This window comes from Ornithorhynchus anatinus, chromosome 11, assembly GCF_004115215.2.
Source record: "Ornithorhynchus anatinus isolate Pmale09 chromosome 11, mOrnAna1.pri.v4, whole genome shotgun sequence".
Lineage (NCBI taxonomy): Eukaryota > Metazoa > Chordata > Mammalia > Monotremata > Ornithorhynchidae > Ornithorhynchus > Ornithorhynchus anatinus.
The window spans coordinates 38,116,188-38,143,165 of record NC_041738.1 but is presented as its reverse complement, the minus strand read 5'-3'; the positions used below and the strand labels follow the sequence as shown (position 1 = coordinate 38,143,165).

General features: G+C 43.8%; 1 long non-coding RNA gene across 1 annotated transcript in view; it reads left to right on the top strand.

The window, feature by feature from the left end:
- The first annotated feature begins 10,945 nt into the window (after nt 1-10,945).
- LOC120638680 overlaps nt 10,946-26,978 on the top strand; it is a 58,013-nt gene continuing 41,980 nt past the window's right edge. The window contains exons 1-2 of the long non-coding RNA XR_005660537.1: nt 10,946-11,016; nt 11,418-11,507. This is a non-coding gene — a long non-coding RNA (uncharacterized LOC120638680). The remainder of the gene's footprint in view (nt 11,017-11,417; nt 11,508-26,978) is intronic.

Sequence of the window (26,978 nt, the reverse complement as noted above, 5' to 3'; positions counted from 1 at the left end):
GCCTTCCTTCCTTTCAGTTTCCCAGTTTCAGTTCACCTGGGGCCTGCTTTTTGGGTTTCCTCCTGTCATCTGTTTCTTCACGTGCCCCAGCCGGCACGGTTTTATTGAGCTGAGTACGTCTTCAGGGGTAGGAAACCGATTTCGTCCCAAGAAATCACTGTTTAGTGAGCCAGTCTTGCCATTTGACACTGGGCATAGTCAGTAAGGAGCGCCGGTTGAACTGCTCAAGGAGTCGAATGTAAGGTCTGAAGGGAGCGGGGGGCCTCACAGCCGTAGAAAAAGTTAGACAACACGACAGCTCCGTAGACCTTGAGTTGGGTCTGGAGCTTGATATTATGCTGATGCCTCATTCTGTTTGACAGACTCCCAGAGGATGTGCTGGCCTTCTTAATTTGATTTTCTACTTCCTTATCTAGCGTTGCTTTGTTTGTCACTGTGCTGTGACAGCGTTTAGCTTTGGATTGCCAATCTAGATTTCTGGTTGTTTGTACAGCTTGCCTGACGCTAGCTAATACGTTATTGTGGTTTTCTTTAGACTTTTTGGCAGGCTTCAATCACTCACATGTCTTTTTAAGGTCACATCTCCTCCAAGAGGCCTGCTCCGATTAAGCCATCTTTTCCCTGCCGCCCTCCCCCTACTGAGTCGCCTATGTGCTTGGATCTGTGCCCTTTGGGCATTTGCTATTTGCTCCACCCTCAACCTCACAGCACTTATGTGCATCTCTTTAATATGTACATTATATATATAAAAATAATAAATATAGATTTAACCCCTTGACTCTATTTATTGTCATCGTTCTTGTCTGCCTGTCTCCCTCGATTAGACTGTAAGCCCGTCAAAGGGCAGGGACTGTCTCTATCTGTTGCCGATTTGTACATTCCAAGCGCTTAGTACAGTGCTCTGCACATAGTAAGCGCTCAATAAATACTATTGAATGAATGAATATGCAACATTATATTTTATACTTATATTAATGTTAGCCTCCCCTTCTAGACTGTAAGTTCACTGGGGGCAGGGAGCGAGTCTGCTAACTCTGTTGAGTTGTGCTCTCCCAAGCGCTTAGTACAGTGCTCTTGAACATAGTAAGCACTCAGTAAATCCTATTGGTTGATTGATTATTGGATGTGTATCTCTAGGGCTCAGTCACTTATAGTCATTTTTGTATTACTGTTTATAGGATTTGGAATGACGCTTGAAGCAATTTTAGTTAGAAGACTTCCCCAGCGGAACAGAAATGTGCTTAAATTCATGCTCTCGAGTTCCCTATGGCATCCTTCATCATAAACTGCTGAGTAGAGACCCTTTGAGGGCAGGGATCATGTCTACTGTGCTCTCCCAAGTGCTTAGTATAGTGGCCTGCACATCAATATATATCATTGATTGACTGATGGAATCTGACCCACGATATATCTCTGCTTTAGCCCTTGGGTGATGGGAAATTGATTGCACAAGGAACAGTGAGTTCCTTCCCTGCCAATTAAGCTGTCATGAACCAGTCTCAGAATCTTAATGGACTTTTCAGGGCAGCAAAATTCACTGAACAGTTTCCAGAGTTCAGCTAATAATAATAGCTAAGGTATTTGTTAGCGCTTACGAGGTGCCAGGCCCCGTACTAAGCGCTGGGGTAGATACAGGCAAATCCGGTTGGACACAGACCCTGTCCTACGTGGGGCTCATGGTCTCAATCCCCATTTTACAGAGGAGGTAACTGAGGCCCAGAGAAGTAAAGTGATTTGCCCCAGGGCACACGGGCGGAGCTGGGATTAGAACCCACGGCCTTCTGACTCCCAGGCCCGTGTTCTATCCACTATCCCATGCTGCTTCCCTTATCTACTACTAATAGTAGTGCTAGTTGCTGAAATAATAATAGTGGTAGTAATAGAAATAGAAGTAATAATATTTTTTAAGCACTTACTGTGTGCAAAGCACTCTACTAACTACCGGGAAAAAACACTTGGGTGGAAATTGACTTTTCATTCATTCATTCAATAGTATTTATTGAGTGCTTACTATGTGCAGAGCACTGTACTAAGCGCTTGGAATGGACAAGTCGGCAACAGATAGAGACAGTCCCTGCCATTTGACGGGCTTACAGTCTAATCGGGGGAGACGGACAGACAAGAACAATGGCAATAAACAGAGTCAAGGGGAAGAACATCTCGTAAAAACAATGGCAACTAAATAGAATCAGGGCGATGTACAATTCATTAACAAAATAAATAGGGTAACGAAAATATATACAGTCGAGCGGACGAGTACAGTGCTGTGGGGATGGGAAGGGAGAGGTGGAGGAGCAGAGGGAAAAGGGGAAAATGAGGCTTTAGCTGTGGAGAGGTAAAGGGGGGATGGCAGAGGGAGTAGAGGGGGAAGAGGAGCTCAGTCTGGGAACGCCTCTTGGAGGAGGTGATTTTTAAGTAAGGTTTTGAAGAGGGAAAGAGAATCAGTTTGGCGGAAGTGAGGAGGGAGGGCGTTCCGGGACCGCGGGAGGACGTGACCCGGGGGTCGACGGCGGGATGGGCGAGACCGAGGGACGGTGAGGAGGTGGGCGGCAGAGGAGCGGAGCGTGCGGGGTGGGCGGTAGAAAGAGAGAAGGGAGGAGAGGTAGGAAGGGGCAAGGTGATGGAGAGCCTCGAAGCCTAGAGTGAGGAGTTTTTGTTTGGAGCGGAGGTTGATAGGCAACCACTGGAGTTGTTTAAGAAGGGGAGTGACACGCCCAGATCGTTTCTGCGGGAAGATGAGCCAGGCGGCGGAGTGAAGAATAGACCGGAGCGGGGCGAGAGAGGAGGAAGGGAGGTCAGAGAGAAGGCCGACACGGTAGTCTAGCCGGGATATGACGAGAGCCCGTAGCAGTAAGGTAGCCGTCTGGGTGGAGAGGAAAGGGCGGATCTCGACGATATTGTAGAGGTGAAACCGGCAGGTCTCGGTAACGGATAGGATGTGTGGGGTGAACGAGAGAGACGAGTCAAGGATGACACCGAGATCACGGGCCCGAGAGACGGGAAGGATGGTCGTGCCATCCACAGTGATAGAGAAGTCTGGGAGAGGACTGGGTTCGGGAGGGAAGATGAGGAGCTCAGTCTCGCTCACGTTGAGTTTTAGGTGGCAGGCCGACATCCAGGTGGAGACGTCCCGGAGGCAGGAGGAGATGCGAGCCCGAAGGGAGGGGGAGAGGACAGGGGCGGAGATGTAGATCTGCGTGTCGTCTGCGTAGAGATGGTAGTCAAAGCCGTGAGAGCGAATGAGTTCACCGAGGAAGTGAGTGTAAATGGAGAACAGAGAGAGAGTGTAAATGGAGAACTGACCCTGGAGGAACTCCAACAGTTAAAGGATGGGAGGGGGAGGAGGCTCCGGCGAAAGAGACCGAGAATGACCGGCCAGAGAGGTAAGAGGAGAACCGGGAGAGGACAGAGTCCGTGAAGCCAAGGTGAGATGAGGTATGGAGGAGGAGGGGATGGTCGACGGTGTCAAAGGCAGCAGAGAGGTCAAGGAGGATCAGAATGGAGTAGGAGCCATCGGATTTGGCAAGAAGGAGGTCACGGGTGACCTTAGAGAGAGCAGTCTCGGTAGAGTGGAGGGGACGGAAGCCAGATCGGAGGGGGTCTAGGAGAGAATGGGAGTTAAGGAATTCTAAGCATCGATTGTAGACGACTCGTTCTAGGATTTTGGAAAGGAAGGGTAGTAGGGAGATAGGACGATAACTGGAGGGGGAAGTGGGGTCAAGAGCGGGTTTTTTTAGGATGGGGGAGACGTGGGCATGTTTGAAGGCAGAGGGGAAGGAGCCCTTGGAGATTGAGTGGTTAAAAATAGAAGTTAAGGAAGGTAGGAGGGCAGGGGCGATGGTTTTAAGAAGGTGAGAGGGAATGGGGTCCGAGGCGCAGGTGGAGGGGGTGGCACTTGCGAGGAGGGAGGAGATCTCCTCTGAGGATACTGCAGGGAAGGATGGGAAAGTAGGGGAGGGGGTCGGTGGGGGGGAGGGGAGAGGCGGAGGGGTGACTTTGGGGAGCTCAGACCTGATCGTGTTGATTTTCGTGAGGAAATAGGTGGCCAGATCATTGGGGGTGAGAGATGGGGGAGGGGGAGGAACAGGGGGCCTAAGGAGAGAGTTAAAGGTCCGGAACAATCGGCGGGGGTGACGGGCATGGGTGTCGATGAGGGAGGAGAAGAAGCTTTGCCTGGCGGAGGAGAGGGCAGAGTTAAGGCAGGAAAGGATAAATTTGAAGTGTGTGAGGTCGGCTTGGTGCTTGGACTTTCGCCAGCAGCGCTCAGCAGCTCGAGCATAGGAGCGTAGGAGGCGGACGGAGGAGGTGATCCGGGGCTGTGGGTTAGTGGAGCGAGAGCGGCGGAGGGAAAGGGGGGCGAGAGAGTCGAGATGAGTAGAGAGGGTGGAGTTGAGAGCGGAGACCTGATCGTCGAGAGTGGGAAGAGAGGACAGGGCGGCAAGGTGAGGAGAGATGCTATTGGAAAGACGGATGCTCAGGGGCTCACAACTGAAGAATATAAGATGGAGAGTACTGGCTACAAACACATAAGGAGCATTGAAAAAAGTAATATTCATTCAATCGTATTTATTGAACGCTTACCATATGCAGAAAACAACTTCAAAGATAAGTACAGAAAAATAAAAAATATTTATGTAAGGCCCATGAAAACCCAATACAGTACTTGGTGATTCTCCCTGCATTTTTCCTCTTTCGATATGCCACAAAGCTCCCGTCCACTGTGCCACCCTGTGATCTGAAGGCACGCTGTGATTTGGCGGGTGTTCATTCAGTGATATTTTTCAGTAGTCGCTCCAGGAGGAGTAGGATCTTGCCGATAACAAAGATTAATGAGATGCCTCAGTTATTGCCACAATCTGATCTTTCGCCTTTTTTGGGAAGTTGATGCTGATGATGGCATTCTTGATTCTCCCATGTGCTTCTGGAAGGAAGAAATCAAATCAAGTCCCTCCTCAAGTTCAGAATCTTCCCAAGTCACATTTAGACTGCGAGCCCTAAGTGGGATGGGGACTGTGCCAGACTTGATTATCTTAATAATAATAATTAATGGTATTTGTTAAGCACTTACTATGTGCAAAGCACTGTTTTAAGCACTGGGGTTAATACAAGGTAATTCCAAGTAGGGCTCACAGTCTTAATCCCCATTTTCCAAATGAGGTAACTGAGGCCCAGAGAGGTTAAGTGACTTGCCCAAAGTCACACAGCTGACAAGTGGCAGAGCGGGGATTAGAACCCATGACCTCTGACTCCCAAGCCCGGGTTCTTTCCACTAAGCCACGCTGATTCTTGTATCTATCCCAGTGCTTAGTTTGGTGCTTATCAAATATGATTATTGTTATTATTATCATTATTATCAAAAGTGCTCCATGTCTACTTGCTTTGTTTTGTTGTCTTGCCACCACTTCTAGACCATGAACCCGTTGTCGAGTAGGGATTGTTTCTATTTGTTACCGAATTGTACTTTCCAAGCACTTAGCACAGTGCTCTGCACACAGTAAATGCTCAATAAATACAATTGAATGAATGAATGAATGATTTCTTAAAATCACAAAGTTTACTTTGAATGAAACAAATAATTACATTCCTTTAGTAAATGGGGAGACTATTATTTGAAAGATGGCATGAGTTTAGACAAATTCCTTGCCCTCAAGAAGTTTACAGCCTAGCAAAATAAAATGCCTAATGCGGAATCTGTGGAGGTTTGGGTGAGATAAGATATTTTATTGACTTGTATCAAATTCCAAAATAACTGGGGTCTTATGGAGGAAATGTGTTTTCAGTTGCATCATAAATGATAGGAGAAGTACAAGAAGGTGGATAGAGAATGAAAAACTATTTCCAACATTGAGAAAATGTGTATTTTGTCTGCTGTTTCTGCAAACTATCCCTCACTATGTTCTCCTCAGAATAATATCTTGCTAATGGGCATCCATCACCTTTCCACTATACACAAAGTATTATTGAAGCATTTAGTACAGTGCTCTGCACACAGTAAGTGCTCAATAAATACGATTGAATGATTGAAGGATGTTTATTGTTGTATTGTACTCTCCCAAGTGCTTAGCACAGTACTCTGCACACAGTAAGCATTCAGTAAATACAGTTGCATGAATATGAATATCTCCATCCCGCTCCTGTGGGAATTCTTATCCCCAAAAGACCAAATATAAAACCCAATGCCTATATATTTTAAGGTTGTAAAAGAGGGCTTTATTAGACTCAGTCTACATAGTCTGGCGTGAATATATCTAAAAGCTTCAAGTTTGTCCCTCCTGGATTTTGTAACTTTTTTTTTCCAAAAGCACAATGAAATAACATTCTTTTGAATTGAGGCAGAGATGTGTTCAGCCATTATAAGCACACTAAAAAGATGAAAAGACATGTGCTTTAAGTCCATCTTTCTTCCCGTCAACCCTAGCTTCTCATTTTCGCTGTTTTTCTCTTCATTCCATACTATGAAATTTCTTCTTCATGTCTTCCTACCCTGTTTCCAGCTTCCTCTTTCTATTTCTCTCTTTATTTATCCACCGAATTTCAACAGGCTACTCCCCCTCCCCTACTACTTATTCTTTTCCTTTCTGTTGTTCCAAGCATTTTTCCATATTTTTTTTCTAGCAATCAACCCATCAATCAGTGGCATTATTGAGTGTTGACTGGTTGCAGAGCACTGTTACAAGCCCTTAGGAGAGTACACTACAGTAAGTAGATCTGCTCCCTGCCCCCAAGGAGTTTATGAGTTAATCAGGGAGAGGAACATTACAGTAAATTACAGGTATGGCTGGCAATGGAGTATAAAAATATGTACATAAGGGCTTGAGCAGTGGGGTAAGTGCCTAAATGCTTAGGGGAAAAGGACTCAAGTACGTAGGTGATTTAAAAGGGAAGGAAAATAGGGAAGGCTGATGAGAGATTAGTCAGAGAAGGTTTAGGAGGGAAGATGAGTTCAGTGTTAATTTGAGGTGACACTGGGATATCCAGGTAGAGATGTTCTAAAGCCAAGAGGAAATGCAAGATTGCAAGAAAAGAGGCATGGGCTGGAGATTTTTTTTCTATTTTTTTCCACTCTGTTATTAGTGTCCTTATTACTGTTGTTACTGTTATTATTGTATTTGTTAAACGCTAATTATGGGTCAAGCATTGTTCTAAGTCCCCTCTCAGGATCGCACCTGGAGAGTTTCCAGGCCTCTACCAGTCCCCACCGTGGGAGGGAGAATCAGGCAGAGGCCTACCCATTCCCTTCCTAGGTTGGGCAGTGGCTAGCGAGTGGCAGGCAATCTGCTACAAGTCAAAACTTACCAGTGCTGGGCAGGAGCAGCGTGGGAGAGATTCAAGGGCGGAGACTCAAGTTGACTGCGTGGAAGAAGGCGCTGGTAAACCACTTCCGGATTTTTACCCAGAAAGGTCTATGGATCCACTGCCAGAACAATTGGAGACGAAAGTGGGGCGTTCTGGGAGAGATGTATCCGTGGCGTCGCTGGGGGTCGGAGACGACTCGACGGCATAAGACGACTACAACATCTGTTCTAAGTGCTGGTGTAGATAGAAGTTAATCAGGTTGGACACAGTCCCTGTCCCGCAAAGGATTCACAGTCTAAGTAGGAGGGAGAACAGGCATTTAATCCCCATTTTATAATTGAGGAAACAGGCACAGAAAAGTGGAGTGTCTTGCCCTAGGTCACACAGCAAGCGATTGGCAGAGCTAGGATTAGAACCCAGGTCCTCTGACTCCCAAGTCTGTGCTCTCTCCACTAGGCCATGCTGCTTAACTTTTCCACACCCCTAATTATGCCCCATATCTACACCAGAGAATCATAAAAAGTTCCATTCATTCATTCAGTAGTATTTATTGAGCGCTTACTATGTGCAGAGCACTGTACTAAGCGCTTGGAATGTACAAATCGGTAACAGAGACAGTCCCTGCCCTTTGACGGGCTTACGGTCTAATCGGGGGAGACGGACAGACAAGAACAATGGCAATAAATAGAATCAATAGAATCCATGTGCCACTGTGTCTACCAAGTCTGTTATCATCTACTCTCCCAAGCTGTTAGTACAGTGCTCTGCACACAGTATGCGTTTAATAAATAAGACTGACTGATTGATTGCCCCACGTGTTTTCACTGCCATTTCATATTGGTTGGTAATACGGCCGTTAAGAATAATGGTGGAAAGGAAATGCTCAAAAGAATGGCCTCTTTCACTCCTCCCTTTCTCCCCGGTCCAAACATTTTGTTGATATCAAGTGCACTACTGAATGAGTTCTGCAAAGCTCGAATGAGGCGGAGGATTGGGCAATAACCTGGTTTATTTATTGCATGTAGATGGGGCAACTGGGTAATTCAGGCAGAGAACTCCTTCATGGAGCTAAAATAATCCATCTGGGCTGTCTCTGTGGAGCAGACAAGCTAGATACTGCTCGATCCTTCACTTCGTGTGGGCTGGGCAGACCCTGCCGTGATTCTTTTTGAGGAATAATAATAATAATGTTGGTATTTGTTAAGCGAGTACTATGTGCAGAGCACTGTTCTAAGCGCTGGGATAGATACAGGGTAATCAGGTTGTCCCTCGTGAGGCTCACAGTCTTCATCCCCATTTTACAGACGAGGTCGCTGAGGCACAGAGAAGTAAAGTGACTTGCCCACAGTCACGCAGCTGCCAAGTGGCAGAGCTGGGATTCAAACCCATGACTTCTGACTCCCAAGCCCATGCCCTTACCACTGAGCCACGCTGCTTCTCTACAGTAACTAAGCGACTGTGTATTTTCTTGACTCGCAGACTGGAGAAACGAAGACTCAGCTTAATAGAGTTGAAGGGGAAGCAGCTACTCCGCAAACCAAATACAGATTGACTCTAAAAGAGGTATGACCCGCAGAAAATGTTTCTTAATGGAGACCAGAAAAAAAGGGAATGAACCTTCCTTTTCCCTCTACATAATTTTCATACTTTCACCTTTTATAACCATAAGTTACGATTTAAAGAAACAATGCTAATCACCTTCCCAGTGCACCATTCTGTTAGTATGACTGCTATGCTGGGGTAGGCTGTTTTGAAAGATCAAACTTCAGAAGATAATTGGCCTAAATTTTCATCCCCTCACTGCACTCCAGTGAATCTCCTCCATGTGTAGCCCTCCCATTAATTTCAAAGAGAGTGTCACACATGGAAAAGATACACTGGGGTGCTGAGGGGCATGAGAATCGGGGCCAGTGTGATTAAAACTAATTCAAACATTACCTTAATATCTATATTTAGCTTACTAAAATTCTCTGTTTGAATGAGCACGTAAGCACTAACAGCTCCATGCTATAATAAATCAGGGATTGGTTTATAGATAAGAGCACTTTAAATGATTATGGCCACTCTGGTTCTGAAGGGTGGACTTGTGATGAAAGAGAGTTTAGTGTTTCTGCTTACAACGGAGTTATGCCAACCACATTGGCGTTTAAGCATGCACAACTAGAAGAAGCCATGCGAAGTACTAATTTCCTTTGATAATCCCTCAAGTGCCTGTAATGTAGGGACTACTTTCTGGGCAGAACCACTAAAGGGCATTCAGAGAGATCGCACTGAATCTGTCAGTGCAACGCTGCCTGATTTCTTTTTCTTTCCAGAAAGATGTCTTAACATATCAAGTGGATTTATCAAGTGATGATATCCTAATCTTAATATTAACAGGGTGATATGCCATCCTAGTTTTTAGAATCTGAAGGTACTTAAACCCGCAGATGCTAGCGTTTAACTTGTCCTCTGTATTTCCTGCTAGTAGAAATCATGTCGATAACTGTCCGGGCACAGGTTTAGCAAAATGGCTTTGGTGATAAATTGAAGAAGAAATACAAAATCTTCCCAGAGAAACGACCATGCTTTTATTGCTTTATACCATTATTTTGGAACGGTATCATTTTAGAGTACTTCCAGAAACATTCTTGGCAGCGCTCTCTAGAAACGTACAAAGCCCAATCTTGGTGCTAAATGTGGTCTGTGGCCACCAGAAGATCTCCACGTAACCTCAGTGGCCGCTCCTTCCAACGATATCTTGCTGCTATTACCTCCCCCACTTTACGGAAGAGAATGGTTCGTTCTCTAAACTATAGTAGCAAAGGTTTGGAGGAACTAACAGACATAAATAGACCCAAAAGAGAGGCAGGAAATGAATTTTAAAATATTTTGAATGTGTCCTGGTAGTTTTGCATTATTAGTCTGGTTTTAAAAAGGTGCAGCTGCTCAAATGTTGCAACTCCCCAGGCTGTTGGGGTCTAATAAACTTTGTGGGGTGCCCACAGGTGACAAGTGGTGGAAAGAGCCTGGGCTTGGGAGTCAGAGGTCATGGGTTCAAATCCTGGCTCTGCCACTTGGCAGCTGTGTGACTGTGGGCAAGTCACTTAACTTCTCTGTGCCTCAGTTACCTCATCTGTACAATGGGGATTAATAATAATAATAATGTTGGTATTTGTTAAGCGCTTACTATGTGCCGAGCACTGTTCTAAGCGCTGGGGTAGACACAGGGAAATCAGGTTGTCCCACGTGGGGCTCACAGTCTTAATCCCCATTTTACAGATGAGGGAACTGAGGCACCGAGAAGTTAAGTGACTTGCCCAAAGTCACACAGCTGGCAAGTGGCAGAGCCGGGGTTCGAACCCATGACCTCTCACTCCAAAGCCCATGCTCTTTCCAGTGAGCCACGCTGATTAAGACTGTGCGCCTCACTTAGGACAAGCTGATTACCCTGTATCTACTCCAGCGCTTAGAACAGTGCTCTGCACATAGTAAGCGCTTGACAAATACCAACGTTATTATTATTATAACATCACATGACCTACAATGACATTGGACCAATCTTTTCAGGATCCCTCCGCCGCTCTACTTCTGCAGGCTTCTCCCAACCCAGCTGGAACTGATCACCTGTGAATTTATCAGGGTGGGGCTCCCACTAGCAATCACTAATTCCCCTTCAGTTTGCACTTGAGTAACTGATGAGGCTGTTCCATATTGCTAGAGGGGTTGTTTCTAACCCAGGTAGGGGGTTTCTCTTGGCTGGAAGCTGGTTTAGTTCCCTTTGGTTCATTGACTTTTTTAATGGAATTTGTAAGCATTTACTGTGTATCAAACATTGTTAATTAGGTTGGTCCTTGGTCCTCATGGGGCTGTCAGTCTAAGTAGGAGGGAGAACAGGAGAACTGAGGCAAAGAGAAATGAAACGACTTGCCCGAGGTCACAGAGCAAGCAACTGGCAGAGCAGGGCTTAGAACTCGGGTCTTCTGATTCCCTAGTCCGTGCTCTTTCAACTAGGCCATGCTGCTTCTTGAAGCCACGGGCTTGGGTTAGAGGGGGAGGAGAGGAAAGGGGCAGATGAGAGGGTGGTCAACACCTGCTTCTCACCTTGTGGGTCGGGGGCTCCCCTTCTTGTTTTACTGAAGCTGATCTGGGATCTTCTGATCGGAGTTGGCGGAGGACTGTGGCTCTTACACACCTGCTGTCCCAGGAAAGAGGCCAGAGCTGCAAAGAAGGTAGGGAGTTCCATCGCAGTGGGGGATATAATCATGTGAAAAAAGAGGGTTTCTTCTAGCTGCACCTGAGGGTGGCAATGGGTCACATTGTGGGGTGTTTGAGGAGAGGGAGGGATCCCTTTACCCAGGCTTCAGCCACTGTGTTACTCTGACCTTGCCGCAGGAGAATTCCTAGGTACCTGAGCTTGAAAATAATCAGTGAAACTTCTGATACATTTGTTTTTTCATGATTTATCGTCAATTAAGAGTGCACAGAGTTCTGCTCCTGGCTCTTGCCAGCTCCCTCAGAAAGTATGAGAGAGAGTTGATTAAGCCTGTAGTAAGTGCTTAATAAACCCCACAATTATTATTATTGTAACTCCTCAGCCACACTCCTTTCCATTCCCAACTTTCACCCAGTGTCCCAAACTTCTGGCCACAGGGCAAATTATCAAGATGGTGAGTGCAAAGCTAGTTAGAAAAGAAGCCACATTGAATTTGGGGCAGGTGAAGAACGCACATTCCCTTCCTGGTGCTATTGGTCTCCCTGAGAGTTGGGAATCAGTCATTCGATCAGTCAGTGCTGAATTGCACATTCCAAGTGCTTAGTACAGTGCTCTGCACATAGCAAGCGCTCAATAAATACTATTGAATGAAAGAATGAATGGTATTCAGTGAATACTTGCTCTACTAAGCACTGGGGAGAGTACAGAACAATAGAATCGGTAGACAGGTTCCCTTGCCTCAAGAAGCTATGTTCAGGTCTAATGAATTATGAATCCCAATCTTTTTTTACCAGAAAAGAGGGTTTAGTTTTCTTTGGAGAAATACCGAGTCTTTGGATATGGTATTTTGGGAGCCACTTCAAGTCATCTTCTTTTTAATGGTATTTATTAAATGCTTAACATATTGAGAAGCAGCGTGGCTCAGTGGAAAGAGCCCAGGCTTGGGAGTCAGAGGTCATGGGTTCTAATCTCCATTCTGCCACTTGTCAGCTGTGTGACTTGGGGCAACTCACTTAACTTCTCTGTGCCTCAATGACCTCATCTGTAAAATGGGGATAAAGACTGTCAGCCCCATGTGGGACAACTTAATAACCTTGTATCTACCACAGTGCTTAAAACAGTGCTTGGCACATAGTAAGTGCTTAACCAATACTGTCATCATTAACATATGTCAAGCACTGTTCTAAGCACTGGAGTAGATACAAGTTAATCAGAAGGGTTATAGTCCCTGTCCCCCATGGGGCTGATGTAGAAGGGAGAACGAGGACCGGATCCCCCCCTTTTGCAGTTGAGGAAACTGAGGTACTGAAAAGTTCAGTGACTTGTCCAAGGTCAAACCGCAGGCAAGTGGTGGAGCTGAGATTAGAACCCCGGTCCTCTGGCTCCTAGGACCGTACTTTATCCCCTAGGCCATTTAGACTATAATTGCCAGCTATAGATATATTTCCCAGCTGTGCAAATTCTGCCAGGACCTTAAATGTAGGAGGGGGACACTGCTACCCAGCACATCCTCTGTTTGGTGCTGTGTGGTGGCAAGAGCTTTAGAAATTCATTCGCACGTACAAGAATCTGACCGCCAGCTCTTGATGGGGCTCTGCTTTTTCCCTTTCATTTATCGCGTCCTCTCTTTCTTTCTTTCTTTCTTTCCGTTTTAAATTGAAGTGATTATTGCCACCTGAAGAGCTGCAATATTTCGATGTTGTTTTTTTAATGAGTATTTTGCAGGTGACTGAGCTGGTTTCATGATATGAGGTTAATGTGCTTGCTATAATTTGTAGAATTTCTTTCTGTCATTTCCTCCACATTAGAATTTGGACATCCATTTAATCTCTGGAGGTTGATATTTCAGTATCAGCTGGACATGCAAAATGTGCTCTAGACAGACTCAGAATTTGATTATAACTGAGGAGCCAGTTCCCCATAAACCCTGAAAATTGGAAATTATCTCTAGAGCTGTTTGTTAAGGAAGTGGAAGGATAACCTTTAGGGCTCATTAAAATTCTACAGACGAAAACTCTCACACTGTTTTCCCTTTCATGAATCCTACCCTGGATTGCCAGTGCTGTGGGTGGAAATTGGTTCAGGCCCTCCCTTTTTGCCCTCCCCTTTAATCTCTTGGTCAGGTTTAGGCAGAGGTTTTACAGCCTGCAGATTTCTATTTCTCTCCTCAGGCTATGTGTTGCAAATCTAAACAAAAGCTAGTGGGACTCCAAATCTGTCACTCCCACCCGCATCACCCTCACCCCATGCACTTCCCCCGAATCAGCTTCTATCACTGGAAGGAATGAAGTCATTTGTCCCTAGGGCAGTTCGGGGATGGGGGGTTTGGGGGGGGGAGAATAGAAAGGGGGACTAATCTTGTGTTAATGTGTCTCTGTGGCAGGCAATGAAAGTCAAAATAAGAGAAAAGATGAACTCCATGTTTTATAGGCACCTGCTGAAATGCTATTATTTTTTATAAATTTATAGAACTATGTGCTCCTAATTAATTTAGAATCTGCCTGATTTATGAGATCAATTTCCTGGGGCTGTGCTGGGCAATAGGGCCTTTTCTGGGTCTCATTGGGCTATGTGGGGTGATAATGTCATGAGTAGGCTATTTGCAGAAAGTCATTTGAATTCATATGAATGCTGATTGAACCTTAAGGAGGGAATGAAGCTACTGATAGCACATAACATCAGTGTTGTTATTTCTAAACAGATGGAAAATAGTGTTTTTATGGAATTAGTATTTTAATCATATTAAAATATTTGTCCGGGAAATCTGTTTCAATACATAATACAGATCCTGCCTGTGATCAATGGTGTTGTTTCCCTCTGGGGTGTTTTCCATGCCCGATAAACTGTTCAATCACAAATCCATAGATGAATGATCAAATTATTATTATTATTTGGGTTTTTTTTAGAACACTGAAACCTCCTGTTCAGGCATTTTGTCTCTGGAGGTTCAGGTAAGCTTCAGTCCTGCTGAAGATTCAGTATGCATCTCACCCGATTATACATCCACCCAGGACTTAATATACCCGAACACTCTCATCCTTCGTGCTCTCTCTCTCTCTCTCTCTCTCTCTCAGCTCTCTCTCTTTCTTTCTCCAACACTCACGCTGCAGGAATTCAAACCACACTCACTGCAAAGAGTCTTCCTCCTCTTCATATGGGAAGCCCTAGCTGCTTATAAAATATTTATCGATGGTGACATTTACGCCCTCTTTCACACCCGGCATTTCTCGGTGGTCAATGCAATGAGGTGGGATGGCTGTTGGGTATAAATTTAAAACATGCAAAGCTTCCAAGTGTGAAATGCATCATTTTCTCACCAATCTTTCCATTTCAAGTAAAAATCAGGCATGGCTAGGAAAGAGTTGTGGGAAAGGCTAGAGCGGTCTGTTTGCCAATCTCCCTGCTGATGAGTTTCCAGTGAGCAAAATCGAGCATAATAATTTGAGAGCAAATAAGAACAGAATGGTACTATAGGTTTCCTTTGCCACAGTCGGGGCTGGGGCCCTGGTGAACCTATGCCCCATTCTTGTGACTGAGGCTGGAGCATTAAAGAAACGTGTCCCTCCCTCCTGGAATAAAGCAATCTGAAGGGCTTTTAAATTCTTGGGCTGGTATTTTTGTTTGTTTGTTGGCATTTTTTTTTCCTTCGTTTTTCTCCTCGGCCGAACACAACTAGCAAATGATTGGATCTTTGACAGAACAAAGGTATTTTTGATGGGCTCTGTAATCTGGCGCGCTAATGCGTCCAGTTCCTCATTGTCTTGCTGTCTGATCCCATCCCTTCTGCCAGACAGTCACTGCGGGATGAGTCACTTTTAATGTCTGATAATCAAGGTGAATTTTCAAAAAGCTGCCATTTTGGAATTATGCACTATATCACAGTGTCAGGGAAAAGGAGGGAAGGACGATGAAGGAAAGGCTAAGATAGACACCTACTGCTCTTTCCGCGTACTGCAAGGCCTAACAAACACCGCGCCAGAGATGTGTGTCTGGAGGGTCTGAGTCCATCAAAGCTTGCATAATGAGAAAAAGACTCCGTTAATTACAAATTAAAAATAACTTCTATGATAATGAAGATTATATGCACAGGAGAAAATGTCTTAGTTAAAACAGACCGGAGAGATGGAATTAAGCACCAGCCGCGTGGGGGTGGGATGCTGTTCCGACCGAATATATCGTGGGCCGACTACGCGCTTACATCGAAAAAGAATAGATGAAGGTTGTAGCTATCTCTGCAGATGCTGTATTGCCAGTCATTCCTATTTAAAGCAACATCAGCTAAGGGACGTTACCTGTCAGATGAATAGCAGCCCCCATCCCCCCAACCAGGGGACCTGGATGTTTCTGGAGTCGGTTAAAGGAATACGTCTCTTTGCTGAATTAGACTGTGCTATGTATATTATTATCCAAGTTAGATCCTGGAATATAAAGTAAACAAAGGAAGACGAAGTGTTCTCCACGGCCTTGACTCTTCAGAGATGCGGTTGGTCAGGGTCCACGCGTGTGAGGAGAGATGCCGAATGCTTAGTTGTAGCTAACAACATTCACAGAGAGGGATTTTTATTCTTGGGTGATTTTTTTTTTCCTTTTATAGATTGGACCTTGCATTAAATAATAACACAGTGGAGAATAAAATGATACAATATAAAATGGCCTGCTAGTTCACTGTTTATTATTCAGGGAAACGTTCGCCCCATAAATAGAATCAGGATGTTTTGACTAGGAAAATGCCGGCCTCATTACCAGCTGGGAGATGCTGGGGCGATTTAAAGCTGAAGCTTCAAAGCTTTGTCCCGCTTTATAGGAACACAGGCATTTTCATGGCCATGGCTGTTTCAGTGGCAGGTCAGGATTTCTAGGAGCTCTGCCTTCTCTTTGCAGAAAAAATAACAATTCAGAGAACTAGCCATCATGAATACTTAGGCTTTTCTCTAATAGTGAGATTTAAATACTTGCATGTCTTCTTTATCCGGAATGATGTTTACAACTGATTGTACCTTGTTAACATCCACTGAAATTATACTTTCTCAATCTCCCCTTTTTCTAACCACCCTCTCTTTAAAAAAAAAAGAGAGAGAGAGAGAACTGTAGCCAGGAGAGCATTGCAGTAGAACCAGAATACAGGGAATAACAGCCAAGCTGTTCCAGCCCTGTTTTTTGCAGGAGATTAAAAGAAATAGACCTGCGTAGCCTGGCTACGGGAGGGCACATCATCTCTGAGGAAGGGAGGAGAGTTCTTCAAATCAAACATAACAGAAACGGATAAAATGAAGAAAAATGAGAGGACATTAGGAAAAGTAAAATTTAAACTATCTGAATAATGTTCCTGGTAGTAAAAGCTCTTAGTGGGTAGAATTACCCCTCCACAAGAAAGAATTTAGGACTAATTGAAACGCATCATTCAAAAATCTGTTCAGTTATCACAATATTTTATTTTTCTATAGCACCTGTGAAAATACTTAATAATCGTCTCGAAGCACTTTATTGCCGTTTTTAAGCAATAGAAACCTGAGCACTGAATGATTAATTAGAATTTACCCAAGATATAATTGCACAAGACAAGCATGTTTTGGAAAGGTAATTTTTTCTATCCATTTTTTGGCTAGATTCTACATAGGGCAAGTCTCAATGCACAGTGCCTCCCTGACATTACAGAGATCTCCCCCTGCAAAGAAAAGCATCTCCTGCCCCAGGAACCCGACTACCATTGAGCTTACGATCTGGTGTATTTCTGGGATCTCCGGTCCCCTTCTGACAACCCAGTGGACACCCTAGGATGTCTCAGGGCAGTTCCCAGAATCCATCCAGGCTGACGGTGAGATACAGTTGGGAACACGGTACTACCGCACCTCCGGGCAGCAGCTGTCAATCAGGAGGATTCCTGGACCAACCTGTAGATCGTATCTTGACCATTAACTGCTGCCCAAATCCGCCTCGGTTTTCATCCTCAAAAACAACTATTCAACAGCTACTCTGTGAAGAGCACTGACCTAGGTGCTTGGGAGCATATAATAGCAGGGAGCATGTGTATCAGTTCTGTTATATCGTACTCTCCCAAGTACTTATAGTACAGTGCTCTGCAACACCATAAGAGCTCAATAAATATAACTGAGTAATGAATGAAAGTTACTACCCCAGCCTTTGGGGCATTTACAGTCCAATTGAATGTGAACCTATCCTAGCATTTTTAACTTGATCATGCTTGAAGACTGTAAGCCCGTCAAACGGCAGGGACCGTCTCTATCTATTGCCGACTTGTTCATCCCAAGCGCTTAGTACAGTGCTCTGCACATAGTAAGCGCTCAATAAATACTATTGAATGAATGAATGAATGAATGGTAAGAAGTTCAAGAAACAAATTCCCTTTTCATTAGCAAATGTATAAATCTACTGTACAAGTTTACTGTTCTAAGTGCTGAGGTAGATTCAAGATATTCAGGTCGTTTGCAATCCCTGTGCCATATAAAGCTCAAAATCTAAATTGGAAAGAGGAGGATTTAATCCCCAGGTGAGGTAACTGAGGCACAGAGAAATTAAGGGAATGTGTCTACCAACTCAGAGAAGCAGCGTGGCTCAGTGAAAAAAGCACGGGCTTGGGAGTCAGAGGTATTGGGTTTGAATCCCAGCTCTGCCACTCGCCAGCTGTGTGACTGAGGGCAAGTCACTTAACTTCTCTGTGCCTCAGTTACCTCATCTGTAAATTGGGGATGAAAACTGTGAGCCTCCCGTGGGACAACCTGATTACCCTGTATCTACCCCAGCACTTAGAACAGTGCTCTGCACATAGTAAGCACTTAACAAATACCAACATTATTATTATTATTAACTCTGTTATATTGTTCCCTCCCAAGAACTCAGTAGAGTGCTGTGCACTCATGAAGTCCTCAGTAAATACAAGTGATTGATTGATTAAGTGACTTGCCCAAGGTGGCACTGCAGACAGGTGTCAGAGTTAGAATTAGAACCCAGGTCCTGAAACTCCCAGACCTGTGCTCTTTCTACTAGACCAAACTGCTTCCCTGTTAAGAAACCAGTGAATTCTATGCATCTGCCATTATCTGCCATGTGGAAGATACATCATGTCCAAGGAAATCCAAGTTGAGATTGAAATGAGCTGGAAGTCATTCATCTCTTCCAAAATCCATCTGTTGCCCCTTTTTCCCAGTACTGCCTAATCAAAGTTGTCAGTGGCTCTACCCTCTGCATCTTTTCCATGGAAGGGATGCTTGTTTTTCATTTTATTTTTTGGTGGGCTATATGAGGGATTTTTAGTAAGAAGGTCAGAGCTACTTGGGAAATGAATGTTTCTTTCCTTTAGATGAGCACACCTGTCATTCCATTGCTGAACCTTCACTGCAGTTGTGCTTATTTAGTATATGCAGGTAATCTTTGAAGGTACTGTATTAAGTGATTTACAATTGTTTTCACTTGTTTTTCCCTTTGGTAAGGCCTTGGAAGAAGACTAATGTCATTAGACCCATTTTCCACATGAAGAAACTAAGGCTCAGACAGGAAGGCAGTATGTCTTCCTCAGAGTCACAAAATCATAAAATCAGCGTCATTAAATGTAATTTGAGTACGTCCTTCCTATTCCCACCTTCACCCACATTTCTCAACCCCTCTTTACCTGAAAAATTCCAGATTTGAAACACTCTGACTTAAACATCTGCTTCTGCATCCCTCTGCTTCAGCTTCCTCTTTAATGATATAGTTGCCCTTCACAATATATTCCACAATTGACTTTAAGACGTTCTCCCTTTGCCCACCTGGATTTACATATTTTCCATTGAGATATATTTAATTCAAGGTGATTCTCTATATGGATAGATATGGGGAGTTCATCATTTGTTGTCTAATGACTGACCTCAAATTCACTTGTGCTAACAGGCATTTCTTAGTGGAGGTAGGATGGAGGAAGCAGATTAGAAGTGTCAAGGTATTAAGTTCCAGATAAACAAGCGGGAAAAAGTACTCATTTTTTGAAAAGTACTGGAGCAGATGGTATTACCCCAGAGGATAGCCCTATCTTAAGCAGATTATAGATTTTCTAAGGCATTTCAGTTACTTCCTGGCCCAGTACCATCACTCAACCTCAGGCCAAAGCTTCTGAACATCCTCACCTGCATGTCCAAGTGCCTCATGCCATGAAATTGGCAGTTCCGTCTAATTCAGGGTTCTCTGAACACGCTGAAGGCTCTGTTTTTTCTCTCTAACTTCTAGTCATTAGATTTATAAAAGAGTTGAGACATTTGAAAGCCCTCATTTAAAAAGCCCCTGGTGTCGAGGGGCCCATGGTTATTATAAAGCTAAAGAAACAAGCACTCTACTGAACCACCTGATTATTTCCTGTTGTTGCTTAAATGAAGAGATTTGTCCTAATTTCAGCTTACAGAATAAGCGAGTGATGTTCAGGCTTTAGGGACCTGCCTCTCTATACTAAATTCACAAAGATAGCATGACATTAAAAGCTTGTCCTAAATTATTCCAGAAGATGGAATAAGAGTTCATCTTAATCCACGTCTTCCTGGGCTTACCCCATATCTGCATTGCTATTCTTGTGACATTAACGTTCCCAAGCATAATGTGAAAAGATTCTCCAGTTCTTGTTTCAGATGTTTTAACGCATCTGGAATGTTCACTGTTAGTTTATTTGATTCTCACACCAGAAAGTCTCCCTGTCTTCAGAAGAACCATATTAAAATAACTGTTTCTTAACCAAAGGACTGTGAAAGTCCTTATGTCATAAGTTATATTAGTTTATTTTGCCAACAATTCTTTTTCATCAAGGAAATGTATTTTGTGGTTATATCGCCCCATAAATCCTGGTATACTTTGTCATAAGTCTATTGCCTAGATTCTATTGCCTTGAGCCTCCTTTCAGTTTTGTCCCCACAAAATGACAGAATTCAACACCTAGCCTGATAGCTGGGTGGAATAGTTCAAAAACTTTAACTTCAACTGCTTCTGGTCTGAAGTATTTTATCGTATTTGTTATTCTTGTATAGAGGCATTTCATTTTTGGCCATTGTGACCTGTTTTGAGTGTGACCACTATTAACTGAGTTTTCTTCTTTGTAGAGACTCCTTGATGCTAATTTCCCATCTTCGAGGATTTATTAGGCATAATCTTCTTTGGAAAAGAGAAAAATGACAAAAAAGCAATTTCTGGAAAAGTGTCGAACCTCCTAACTGACCTGTAGAGTTGGAAATTTTTATAATTATTGTTGCTATTCCCTTTCATCTTCTGTATAATAACCCTAATTGATCTTCCAGTCATGCTCTTTGAGACATTTTGAGTCAGGATCTGCTGTATTAAAGATACAGAAGCTTCGATTTGCCCAGACAGATTTCTGCCACTCTCGCCCTGACTCAAAAATGAATTACAATTCTCTTAAACAACTTTTGAAATATCCCTGAAAATAAACATGGGCCCAGGACCTTCAAAAAATTAGGTTACCCTAAATTAAATCAAGAGCAGCCTAAATGAAATACAACAAACTCTATTTCTTCATTTTATTATCTTTTTATTTCATTTTCATGAAAATTAATATCTGAGGGGTAGATTCTGATTTTGGCTGTTGAAATGCTCTTTTATTCTCTTAGTCTGGAAATATGGTGATATGTGAGGATGTCTTTAGGAAATACAAGCAGGGCTGATGCAGTCTTTTACTCTTTTGGGAGCCTACATTTTTAATCTCTCTGAAAGCTGTTTTAAAATAAAAATTATTCCGACTCTTAAGGCATCATAAGGGCAATTTAAACTTTCCCACCTACGCACAGGTTTAATGGAAGAACAAATCCAAAGCACCATGTTAATTTCTCTAATTTCATCACAAAGTACAATGAATTACACTTGAAACTGTCCCATCGAAAGACGATGAAAAACTGAGTAAATCAGGAAAAGAACTCCTAGAGCAGTTCTCACATATTTTCAAAGCTGGATCTGCCCAACTAGATAATAAAACATTATTATAAGTAGTTTGATAGTACAGATGGGATCCTCTTACTAGATTGTAAGCTCCTGGCTGGCAGGGATCATGTCAGCACTATTATATTGTACCCTCTCCAGTGTTTAGCCCAATTCTGTGCACATATTAAGTAATAAATACCATTGATTAATTCATTGATTCCAACTGAGTTCCACTATTCCCAATCCTGGAATTACAGGTGTGGATGTGATGGAATTTTCTAATGTAAATTTCAGACAAGCCTAGACTACAAGCTCATTTTGGGCAGGGAATGTGTGAATTTCTCTTCTACTGTACTCTCCCAAGTGCTTAGAATAGTACACGTAGTAAGCGCTCAATAAACATCATTGATTGATTGTCCGGTCACAGAGATTTAGAGACGGAGAGCCTACATGAAGTGTCACTCGCACACTCTCATCCTGCCTGCCAAGCTTCCGCTGGAACAGTGGTACAACTAGAAAGGCAGGCAAAATGCCCTGAGTTAAAGCTATTTCTACTGGAGTGACCATAGCACAGTGACTGTAACATAGTGTAATCATGAATGGAATTCAATGAGAACGTACTATGTTCAGAGCACTTTCTAAGCATTTGGAAGAGTACAGTGCAGTCGAGTTGGTAGGCATGCTCCCTGCCCTCAAGACACAGTCCAGTGGGGGAGACCTACATTAAAATAAATTAGAGACAGGAAGAAGCTGCAGAGTATAAGGACATAGATATACATGCTTTGGGACTGGGGTTGAGGGGAGTATCAAAGTGCCTAGGCAGTGTAGAAGGGAGGGAAAATCGGAGAGGGTAAATGAGGGGCTAGGCAGGGAAGGGTCTTGGCGGAGATGTGATCTTAGTAGAGCTCTGAAGATAGGGAGAGTGGTGGTCTATCAGATATGAAGGGGGAGGGAGATTAATTAATGTTGGTATTTGTTATTTGTTAAGTGCTTACTACGTGCCAAGCACTGTTCTAAACACTGGGGTAGATACAAGGTCACCAGGTTGTCCCACGTGGGGCTCATAGTCTTAATCCCCATTTTACAGATGAGGAAACTGAGGCCCCGAGAAGTGAAGTGAGTTGCCCAAAGTCACACAGCTGACAAGTGGAGCAGCTGGGATTAGAACCCACGACCTGTGACTCCCAAGCCCGGGCTCTTTCCACTAAGCCACGCTGCTTCTCTAGAAGCAGATCTAGAAGGGAGATCTAGGCCAGAAGGAAAATATGAGCAAAGGGGTCTGCAGTGAGACGGGCGGGATCAAGGTACAATGTGTAGGTTGGCATTAAAGGAGCAAAGTGTGTCAGCCGGGTTGTAATGGGAACTTGGTGAGGTAGGAGGGGTAGAGCCGACTGAGTGCCTTAAAACTACTGTTCGATGTGGAAAGGAATGGGCAACCAGTAAAGGTGTTTTGAGGAGAGAGGAGACATGCATCAAACAAATGATCAGGGCAACAGAGTGATGTAAGGGCCGGAATGAGGAGAGACAGGAGGCAGGGAGATAAGCGAGGAGGCCGATGCTGTAGTCGAGGCGGATATAAGTGCTCAGACTATCATGGTAGCAGGTTGTATGGAGAGGAAAGGATGGATTCTAGAAACGTGAAGGTAGCACCAGCCGAGATTAGATGACAGACTGAATATGTGGGTTGAATGACAGATGAATCGAGGATAACACCATGGTTATGGCCTTGTAAGAAAGGGAGGACAGGTGGTGTTGTCTAGGGTGATGGGAAAGTCCAGGGCCATTGTCCCATAAACCAGCATGGGGCTTCCAGATTAGCTCCTTAGTAGCTTGTGCAATCTCTAACACAAGTTAGCCAGCTCTTTTCAGGTTTCCTTTTGAGCCTGTCCCCCATATGAGATGCCATAGGTTGTTCTGTGGTGCGAAACCTTCACTACTTAACAGTATTGGCCCTGCAGGCAATTCAAAACCTGCAAGGAGATGTAAATTAGGTCATCTCCAAGGGGACTCCCTTGATAGTGAAGAGACTAATGCCCCTTCTAGTCTCATTGCTCTTCATGGTGGTATTTGGTAGACTTTCATTTCTTTTCACCTCCAGGATGAAATGTGGTGTTTTTTGTTATTTTTACAATTGATTTTTTGTTGTTGTTGTGCATCTACCTATAGTGGGTTAGGAAGAAGACGACAGAACATTTGAGACAGAAACAGAAATGAGTCTTAATCAGAATTTCTGGTTAGATGTTATTTAAGAGGTCCTATGAGAGATTACAGTGCCCCTTTTAAAGACAGTAGAATGAAGATTAAGAACTGGGTTGAAAACTAGGTATTCTACAAACTTTCATAACTCTGAGTATGTGTTTTATACCCTCATTTTGCCTCTCTTCCTCAGTTCCCAAAATACGGTTAATAATTCTTCCTCCCTACTTCACAAGAACGATGCGAGCGTTTTTAAGAAGATGCATGTAAGATGTGCCCTGAGTTCCTTAGGGATAGGTGGCACACAAATCAAAGGCAGCATAATCTCATAGAAAGATTAGTAGGTTAGAAGTTAGGAGATCTAAGTTTGAGTTCCTATTTTGCCACCAATTTAATGTCAAAAAGATTATTCTGTTGCTACCAGTGTCCTATTTTTGTTTCCTACTAATAGGTGCAACAAAGAGCTTGAGAAAACCCTAGGCGTCGGTAGGTTTTTGCACGGAGATGTGACATGACATGTCACTTAATAATAATTGTGGTTTTTGTTAAGCGTTAACTTCATACCAAGGGCTGGGGTAAGATTCAGCATATGCAGATCAGACAGCTACTGTTTCACAAGGGGCTCACAGTCCAAGTAAGGGGGAAGCTACTTGAATTTAAAATCTATTGTTATTTATGGATAATGGTTCATTGTACTTGAAGGTGACATTCTTGGGCACTCCAACCTCAAGTGCATGGTGTGAACTGTTATTTGTAAAAATCAGCACCTTTTTTCACTCTGCCTCTTAAAGTGATCCAAATCTTTAGCTCAAGCAGAGCAACTTCATTCGTGCTCTGCACATAGCAAGCGCTCAATAAATCCCACTGATTGATTGATTCCTGCCCTTCCCCATCCCGCCCCCCTGACAGGCATATGCACAGTGGTATGTCGGTAACTATTGTTTTCTAATAGGCTTTAGTTCATCGTCATTATTAACAAAATTTATTTTGTGTCCTCTTTGTAGAGGGCATTGTACTAGGTGCTGAGAGTAAGTATAAGAGAAGCATCATCATAATAATAGTATTTGTCAAATGCTTACAATGTGTCAAGAACTGGGTAGATATAAGATAATCAGTTTGGACACAATCCCTGTCCCACATAGAGCTCAAAGTCAAAGGAGTTGGGGGGAGAACTGGTACCGAACTCTATTTTTCAAATGAAGAAACTGAGGACCAGAGAAGTTAGATGACTTGCCCAAGGTCACGCAGCAAGGCAAATGGCGAAGCTAGGGTTGGAACCCAGGTTCTCTGACTCCCAGGTCCATGCTCTTTCCACTAAGCCACACAAGGATGCAGGAAGACATCAACATGGAATAAATACACAGACTTAGAGACCTGCACATAAGTCCTGAGAAGCAGTGGTTGTTGGATGATTAAAATAGCAAAGCGTGATTCAGGGATTGTTTTTACAGTAAGTTTTTATTAGTAATCGGAAGGAAGGGAGAGACGCTGTTTGACTAAGAGCGATTAGGAGGGCATGCAAGGAAAAGAAATTGATGTGAGCAATAGCTTGCGAGTGAGAAATACGATGATGAGGATAGTTGGGCAGAGCATATAGCATGAGTTGATGTGTAGTGTGGGGAGAGGTCTTCCAGCTTCGAGGGAGCCAGCTGGTGGAGAGCCTTGAGTGCAGGAGTCGAGAGCTTAGTCAGATGGGAAAGGCAAATAGGAGCCATGGCAGGCTTTTAAGGAGACAACAGACCTTCCTCACCCAATCCACTTCTCAGAAAGATGATTTATACAGACTGAAGCTGGAGAGCCCAGCAAGGCATTTGGTACAGTAGCCTAAACACGAGGTGATGAGGGCTTGTTTTCTAGTTACTGTGACAGTGGAGAGGAGTGGTGGGCATCTGCAAATTACGCCATAGGAAAAGTCAGAAGGACTTGTGAATTAGCAAACATGGGGGTGGTGAAAGAGAGGGAGAAATGAGCCAAAAACAGCTCCCAATTACAAACATGTGGGAAGACGGTGGAGTTGTCAGAAGCATTAAGAAAATTAGGACAAGGAGAAAGTTTAGTAGCAGGGATGAGCTACTCTATTATAGATAAGACAAGCTTGAAATGGCAGTGGGGCAGGTAAATGGAAATGCCATACCCACAGAAGGACCTGTGAGACTGGCCAGATAACCTTCATTCCCAGGAGACCAGAATTATGCCACGTGCTGATTATTACAGCTCTGCCATTTAACATGGGCCTTCAGGCCCAAGCCTGAAAGAAATTAAGCCATGTCTTTAAAAAACACGAAATTCAAAATAAAACCTACAGCACTGACAGAACCACTGGGTATTTTGAAACACCAAAACGAGAAGAACAGTTATTACCCAGAAAGACCAGTGGCACTTATTGCCCACTAAATGGCCAGAGAGTTGACATCTTGTAGCACTAAGCAAAACCAAACTACCTGTCGGAGAGCAGCGTGCGGAGACAGTTGCAGGATATACTTTTTAATGGTATTTGTCAAGTGCCAACTATGTACCGGACCCCGTACTAAACGCTGGGGTAGATACAAGTTAATCAGTTTGGACACGGTCCCTGTCCCTCATGGGGCTCACAGTCTAAGTAGGAGGGAGAACAGGTTTAATAGAAGATACACATTCTTCTTGAGAGGACTGCCCTCATCAGAGAGGTGGCTTTCAAAGGTCGGATTCACACACCAGTATTACAGCAACCCTGTTGGAACATGGAACCCCATCTTCAAGCTTCCACATAAAGAGCGAATGGAACATTCTTATCTGGAATCGTACTGGAGCTGGATAGTTGAAACAGCCAGGATTGATTTGCTTGATATGAGTTTAAGGACCATTTGCAGCAAAACAGGCAAAGTCTCAATGATATCTTGAAGTTCTTCAGAAAGCTGACAAAAGAGAGACTTTGCCCAGAATGTCTGTGCTTCCTCCTTTCCTGCCACACGTTCAGCTTGTGAACCCTCTCCTTCATTGCATAAAGAAGGTGCTTAACAAATGCCTGAGATAATGATAACTTCCTTTGGGAAACCCATGCCTTGGCGTGCAAATCAAGCTAAGGGATACTCAAGCCGGAAAGATCCAAGGTTAAGAGTGAAGAAAACAAGCCAAGGGCTTCTGCACACCGTTAAGAAGCTTATCTGGTCCTGTCCATACAAGTACAGCACTTTCAAAGTGATGACGACTTCAGCCTCTTGGCAACAAGTCCTGCAGAAATACAAGGCATTTCAATATTCTCTTGAACATAACCTTCTACTATCAAAGACGAGGCCCTACAAAGCCTAGAAATGTATCAAAATGAGAGGATTTAACACACGTTCAAGCTATTGAAGTCACCAGTTGCAGGCAGAGCCTGGAAAGATAGATTACCTGTACAAGA